Genomic DNA, 6,289 nt, shown 5'->3' with positions numbered 1-6,289 from the left:
CAGCAGGAAACCAGCTGAAGCCACAAGACAAAAACCTCTTTACAGACCTGTTCTCTCAGAACATTTAAATGCGAAAACCTTAATAAATATCGGAGTCGTTCTTTTACTCCAGCATTACTATTTTATATTACCTAAGACAAATGTTTATAAGAGTATAAAAATGTTTCAGAAGCCTGTGCTTTGGTGCTCTAACCCAGCTACCCATTATTATCTTTGTTGCTGGTCTCCATATTATTATATTATGGCAGATTTATGCACTTGAACTTTTTATAAAGTTACTGCTTGTTTTGCATCAGGATCTGTTTTATGCATCAGGATTTTGGGCTTTTGTTTTATCTTCCAGAACCAGAATCAGAATATTTAATTAAATTTCTCTTTGGCTACTCCGGTTCACATTACACATAACAAAGGCAAAAACTGATAAACAAACAGGGAATGAACAAGGTTACTTTTTTAAGCGTTCACAGATAAAGATAAGAAGGTCATAACATGCTTATGTGCAATGATGATCTGAGGCTTCATTTACCGAAATGTGCATTTAGATATTCAGAGATGATAGTGTGCAGTAGGCAATAACAACGTGATTGTAAGTATGACGTTCGTAAGAGTGGGGGGGATTTTAAGCGCTGGACCACAGTCTCTCTCCATCAGTGCTTGCCCTCACAGCTGGGGAAAAGCTGTTTTTTAAGTTTTATTTGTTTTGGCTTTGCGGTTCTGAAGGTTTTAATCTGATGGGAGAGGAGCCAACAGTGCATTACCTGGGTGAGGGGATCGTGGGCTCACGTCTGGCCGGTTCTGGCCTCATGCTACATAGATTGAGTCCAGATCCTGCAGAAGGCGTTCCCACAATCCCCTGTTTCTCTGTCCTCTGTGCTAGGTCCTTCTCTCCGGACTGAGCAGCTCCCACACAACACAACAGTGATGCTGAGACATAAACGCTCTCTATTGTAGCCTGTAGAAGGTCTTTAGCACTTAGTGGAAGTCCGATCTTTTCAGGTTCCTGAGGAAGAAGATCTGTTTTGTTGCCTTCTTCACCAGGTGGAGGTGTTTCTCAATCCAGGAGTTCAGAGGTAATGTGAATGTACAGGAACCTGATGCTGTCCACGCCTCCACCACCTCCCCCTGTATGTAGAGAGGAGGTGTTTCAGTCCTCCTGGACCTCCTGGCATTTATTATCACCTGATCCTTGGTCTGACTGGTGTTCAGGATCAGGTTGTTCCTGGTCCGCCACTGTGTCAGACTGCTGACCTCCTCCCTGTCGTGGGACCCATCATTGGTGGAGATGAGACCCACTACGTGGTGTCGTCCTCTACTCTCCACCGTGTCTGTGGGGGGGGGGGGGACAGCAGGACAGTCCTGGGTGAAGAGCTGGGCTGAGGACACAGCCCTGTGGTGTTCCTGAGGATCAGTGGAGCAGATGGTCCCCATCCTCACCACCTGGGTCTGTTGGTGAGGAGGTCACTGATCCAGGAGCAGAGGTGTGGAGAATCCATGCTGTGGAGCTTCAGAGCCAGCATGTCTGGCAGTACGGTGCTGACGCTCAAGTCCATGAAGAGCAAATGAATAAAATAAAACCAAAACTTATTCCATCCATCCATTGCGTTCCAATTATCCGAGATTGGGACACAGGGGCAAGATCCGGGAGAGAAACTCCAGACCTCCCTCTCCTCAGCTCATTCTGAGGGACCCCAGGGCGTTCCCAGGCCAGATGGGATATAGTGACTCCAGGGGGTTCTGGGTCTTCCTTGGGTCTCCCCCCATGGAACATGCCTGGAGAGGCAAAGGGAGGCTCCCAGGGGGCATCCTGATCAGATGCCCATACCATCTCAGCTGGTTCCCTTTGACACAGAGAAGCAGTGGCTCTACTTTCAGCTCCCGCTACATAACAGATCTCCTCCCCCACCATCTCCGGCTCCATCCCACCATTACTGGTGAAAAAGACACCAAGACACAAACTCCTCCGCTTGAAGCAGAGACTGATCCCCAACCCAGAGGGGTCAGTCTCAAACAAGCTAGGTGATATGAATGTCTATGAATGCATTAAGAAATATATTCAGTTATACAATCATGTGGAAGCTGGGGGGAACCTTTAGTCCCGTCCTCCATGTTAGACGTGTCCCTGTTCCAGCGTGCCGGGTGGTTGAGTTTTCTCGTCAGAGTTCTGCAGGAGCCCACTACTGATCGGTTTGACAAAAATCAGGTGTAATTATCTGTCAGGCTGAAAACAGTGAGTTTGTGTCAGTGAATGTTCTTCAGGCCTTTTAAATATCATTACTGGTGTACCTAAAGGGTCAGTGTTGGGGCCTCTACTGTTTACTGTATAGATAAATGATGCAGGTCAACACAAAGAAGTAATGTAAGGGTAAAGTTTATTTCTATAGCACTTTTAGTAACAAGATGACTGTGCTGTACATGAACAGAAAAAACATTACAGACATAGGAAAAACAAAGAATAAGCTAAGTAAATCCTTGAATAGACTTCTTTCATACATTAACAAACATACAGAAAGACTTGATTGTTTCTATTAATAATAAGAAATAAACTAAGTATGTTCTTGAGGTCTCTGATCTGACCTTTCTGACACTACAGCTAAAACAGAACGCAGCAGAGTAAGGGAAAAAGCACAGTAGAGGCAGTATGTGTGTGCCTGTGTTTTATAGTATAATCATGATTGTGTATTAGTCTGTGAACTGTGGCAGAGAGCAACTGTGCGTAACATCCAGGAGAAATTAAGACTGCAGGGGAGCCAGTTTGGATAGCAGCATTTGTTTTGGGCAGGTAGACTCTTGTTTTCCTGTCTGACTTAAAGTCTTACTGCTACATCTCAATGGCGATTCCAAAACAGCCAAAATTGTGGTAATTCTGCCAGAGTCCAGCTTCCTACTTTATCCCAGATCATTCCCATCCTGCCAGCAAGTTCAGGAACGGCAGCTGGCCTGCAGCTCTGCTTACACAGCATTTCATTCTGAGTGCTGTTAGCAGCCATTTTCCTCACATAGGTCAGGCAACCTTGACATGGGCTGAAACAGCTGCCGATGTTTTCACAATGTCTCGATACTCCAGGTAATCGCCAGCTCCAAAATGCAGAAATCCCTTGTTTTTAAGCAGTTCCTCTCTGTTTTTGATATCATCCAATCACAGCCTCTGTATGTGTCCTTTAACATGTCTTTTAAACACTCCAGGATGTTGTTCCTCTCTGTGTTCCCTCGGTCCGTACAAAGCCAGGAAACACTGCTGATTTGGCACCATAACACCTGAGATTATTGAGTTGTTATTTGGACACAGGAGCTGGGATTTAACTCCAGAGGAGTCCCAGCAGAAGCTCCAGTGGTGAACATTTTCAAACCTGCGTCCCAAATGAAGCAGTGGAGTCTGAGTGGACCACGTTCCCAGGTTCCCCTGCTGACACAGCTGAACAGGGTTACAACTACATGGTTTTTGGTGCATGTTGGGGTATTAATATTTTGCTCCAGAAGCATCCCATGGCTATCAGCTGGCTAAGCAGATCAAAACTCAGGTAGTTGCTGTGGCAAGACCTCAGGTGTGCGTGGAGTCTAGTAAGAATCTGGTAAACTATCAGGCCACTCAGATGGACCCTTTTATCCTCAAGTGAAGATAGTCAGGAGCCCTTTAGTTGCTCCACAACGCAACTGCAGCCTGTGGTTCGAGAGCTGAGTTTGAGACTGACTTCAAACGGCTTGAGACTGGATTTAGACTTGTCCATCAGAGACTGAAAACTTGACCTTTGTCTTGAAAATATGAGATTTCTACCATTTCTTGATACTGGGGAAGACTTCAGGACTGAGGGGTTTCTCTTCCTTTGGGTTCAGAAGTTCATATTAATCTGAGCTGAGAGCCTGAAGCTCATCACCTGTAGAAGAGGCCGGTTGATTCTTGGTGAAGGTTGTCTTTGGTTCTTTTAGATTAGGGTACTCTGGGTTTCCTGTCTGGCTTTGCAGATGATGTGGAGATTTGAGCCTCATCGGTTCAGGTCCTCCAGCTGCTACTCTTCATCTTATTTCAGCTTTTCCCTTTCAGGCGTCGTCATCAGCGAGTCATCTGTCTCCATCTAACTCTATCGTCTGCATCTTCTCCTCTCACACTATCTACCTCTGTCACTCCATCCATAAATCTCCTCTCTGGTCTTCCTCCTGGCCTCCTGCCTGCCCTCTGATCAGTGGGCCCAATGGCTTTGTCTGAGTGATCTGAATCATTCAATAAATGATTCACTTCTGATAGGATGAGTGCGTGGCAGAAACATAGGGGAAATCTGTTGTCCAGGCAATAGGTGGAGGTTTCCAAAGGGGGCATAGACAGGCAGGCTTGGTCAAGAGACAGTTCAGGGTTTTCAGTTTCCAGAAACAGAAGCCAACAGGAGAATCCGACAGGGGCAAGACTGGTGGGCAAAATCCACAAAGGAAACACTGCTCAATAACAGGCAGGCAGAAAAGCAACACTGGATGGTTCACACACATGAAGGCTTTCAAGAATCTGGCGGTTACACACTGGGAGAGGCTGCAACATATAGGGCACTTCCCAGGAGCAGCGACTCCACTGATCAGAGCCGCTGCAGGTTTAACTGCTCAGACAGAATCATTACAGCAAATAAACTTGTCTTGTCCACAGTTTTCTATGCTGTGTTTATCACTGTTTTTGAATAAAAAATGATTTATAAAGATTCCATGTTGAAAAGACAGATTTCTACATGAGTCAAAGGCTTAATCAATAACTTATTTGATCATTCCCATGTATATAAGATTTATACTAGTCGATCTTTTAAATGCTTTAACAGTGAAGACATCTGTTTGGTTTGGTACAGCGTTTTAACCAGTCCCATGACCCCACAACACTTTACACTACTCTTTACACTAATCTACCTGCATTAGTCAGATGCATCAGGACATCTTCAACTATTCCCCATTCTACTTTTTCCAATCTTCTATTTGTGTTATTTATAAAATAACAAGGATTCTTAGTTTTAGCATGACTCAAAACTTGATTTATCTTTCAAGTCTTTTAATGTTATTTTTGCTGTCTTCAAAAGTGTGATAATGCTTTTTTCTGTCTTCTTAGAATAGAAATCAATCTGTTCTCAAGAACCTTATACAATGTTTGTAGTAAATCTGCACATTTTATGCCTCATGTAGATCGATCCCAGTCATGATTCAAGGGTTCGGCTCTTTTATATGTCGTTGGTCCTACTGGTTGACACGCAGACTTATGAAAAACTCCTTCCTAATTTATACTTGGAATACTCACAGACGTCGGGAACTGGTGACTTATGTCACTCAACAATACGCCACTTTGTCATGAATGTCTGAGAAAATGTTAAAGAAGCACATTGTGGCGTTTTCTGACTTGGTTTATTAATTATAAGCCTAGGTCCATGTGGAAACGTCTTTTATGAAATCATTTGGTACTAAATGTGCGACTTTAAAGATTGGGCTGACAGAACCTCTGGTGGTTCTGTCAGCCCATGCAGAACGCTGATCCATCTGTAGGCGGGAAGGTTTTTGTCAGAGGCTCAGCCTGACTTCAGACACTGTGGTCCGTAGACACGGTGAGAAAGACTCGTACAAAAACTGTTGAATGGTTTCTCTATGGGAGCGTCGCAGCAGCAGCTGAAGGTGGCTTGAGGTTTTTCACAGCGATTGGCTGCGGCTGCTTTGAAGAGGAGGAGGAACCTTATCTGATCCACATCTGGAACGTTTAAAGTTCAGTTCACCGTCAAACACAAACCTTCCTGCTTCTAACATTAAGGATTTATTATTTTATCCTCTGACTAATCAGGAACTAATGAGTTGTTGGTGTTTTAGAAATGTAATGATGTTTTTACTGCAGGTTGTAGATCTTCTTCATTCAGGAACATCGACCACCAAATATTTATATATTTCAGTTTCACTTTCTGTGCTTATAATCAGTCCAGATCTGCCAACAAAAACAAATATTTTATTTATTAACCTCTGAAACAAGTGTTTTTGTTTTAATTTGTATTAACAACCAACTCTATTATTCTTTGTGGCCAAGTAATAAATATATTTTTGTACATATTTGCACCAATGATTTTTATATGATTTATGTTTTGTGTCTTGCATGTGAATATGCATTAAAATAAGTAAATAAACTAAATTTTGACAGAAACTGCTCATCAAGATGTTTTTCTAGATCTGTGTCTATAAATCATTTGTGTCTGAAAACAACCTGGGACAATAAATCTCTCTTTGAACAATTAATAAAGCTTCTGAGCACGCTTCAGTTATCAGCTCGTCTTCCTTCTTACCTTCTAGA

The 6,289-nt window shown here is 43.3% G+C and overlaps 1 protein-coding gene across 1 annotated transcript in view; it reads left to right on the top strand.

The window, feature by feature from the left end:
• The window catches only part of LOC105922418 (M1-specific T cell receptor alpha chain-like), a 571,536-nt gene that overhangs the window by 51,575 nt on the left and 513,672 nt on the right, over positions 1 to 6,289 (top strand). The window lies entirely within an intron of this gene.

This window comes from Fundulus heteroclitus, unplaced genomic scaffold (assembly GCF_011125445.2).
Source record: "Fundulus heteroclitus isolate FHET01 unplaced genomic scaffold, MU-UCD_Fhet_4.1 scaffold_56, whole genome shotgun sequence".
NCBI lineage: Eukaryota > Metazoa > Chordata > Actinopteri > Cyprinodontiformes > Fundulidae > Fundulus > Fundulus heteroclitus.
This window is presented reverse-complemented; position numbering and strand designations above follow the sequence as displayed.